Source organism: Mustela nigripes, chromosome 11 (assembly GCF_022355385.1).
Source record: "Mustela nigripes isolate SB6536 chromosome 11, MUSNIG.SB6536, whole genome shotgun sequence".
Classification (NCBI taxonomy): Eukaryota; Metazoa; Chordata; class Mammalia; order Carnivora; family Mustelidae; genus Mustela; species Mustela nigripes.
The window spans coordinates 6,362,948-6,364,584 of NC_081567.1; positions in this window are offsets into that span (position 1 = coordinate 6,362,948).

Consider the following 1,637-nt stretch of genomic DNA (forward strand, 5'->3'; position numbering starts at 1 on the left):
TGAGGAGGATCGGAGCCGACGACTAAAGAAAGAATTCTTAAGACGTCGTTGGTGCAAAAGGTGATTTATTAGAGCACGGGGACAGGGCCCGTGGGCAGGCGGAGATGCGGCTGCCCCGGGTTGTGAAGGTGGGCATGTTATATACCCCACGGTTGGGGGGGAGGTGGTGAAGGAATGGGGGATTTCGACAGAGTTCTCACATGCTAGGGAGGGTCTACAAGGTGCCGGGGGGAGTCTTTGCCATTATGGCTTGATCAAGATAATGGGGGATTCTTGGTGGGGCATTATGACCCGGCCATCATCTACATTCCTTTCTACCCCAATCTCCTCCAGTTTATGGTGGGAGGAGGACATTAGGGCTTCAGGAACCAAGAGTTATTTGCCTCTGGAAATTTGTGCTATTGATAAGGTAACCTCCCTGTTTAGGTCTCTAGGACATCTTTTTTTTTTTTTAAAGACTTTATTTATTTATTTGACAGAGATCACAAGTAGGCAGAGAGGCAGGCAGAGAGAGAGGGAGAAGCAGGCTCCCCGCTGAGCAGTGAGCCTGATGCGGGGCTCGATCCCAGGACCCTGAGATCATGACCTGAACCGGAGGCAAAGGCTTAACCCACTGAGCCACGCAGGCGCCCCATCTCTAGGACATCTTGTAGAGCAAGGGAGATTCCTGTTCTGCAGGATTGCGATCCCTGCAAGTTAACCATTTATCGTTTTATGGCAGTCATGGGTGCCTGAGGAATGCCACACATATGGAGGGGAGCAGGTGAAGAGGGGGTGCAAGGCGCCAGCTTTTGCTGTGTCCTCAGCCAGCCTCCTGCTCCCTCATCAATATGACCCAAACGCCTTCCACCCTCGCTTTAATCAGTGTAATTTGGGGGCGCCTGGGGTAGCACAGTTAAGGGACAGGCTCCTGGTTTCAACTCAGGTCTGATGTCAGGGTCATGGGATCAAGGCCCACAGCAATCACTGATGAGTCTGCTTGAGATTCTCTGACTTCATCCCCATCTCTCTCTAAAAAATAACATAACACGACACAACATAACATAAAACATAACATAAAATCTTTTTTTAAAAAGATTTTATTTATTTATTTGACAGATACAGATCACAAGTAGGCAGAGAGGCAGGCAAAGAGAGAGGGAAGCAGGCTCCCCGCCGAGCAGAGAGCTCGATGTGGGGCTCGATCCCAGAACCCTGGGATCATGACCTGAGCCGAAGGCAGAGGATTTAACCCATTGAGCCACCCAGGTTCCCCCATAACATAAAATCTTAAAAACAATAATCAGTGTATTTTGTACCCCTATGCTGTTTCCCCCACCCGCTGACTTAAGGAAGTAAGACCATGAGGTCCACCACTCCTTCTCGCCCCCGAGCCACACACACACCACCTGGGCGGCCACCACCCCACGGGGTCTCCACTGCTGGCTGGAATCAGGGAAGGGCCAGCGGGGTCGCTTTCCCAAATTCGGGGCTGTCGCGGTCACTACTAGTAGACTGGCTACAAAAGCTGCCAGCGGGATCAGCACCGAGGGACGTCATACAGGAAAAGCACACAAAAAACCACGCTAAAAACCCTCATCCGGGGCCCTCATCCGGGGCCCTCATCCGGGGCCCTCATCCGGGGCCCTCATCCGGGG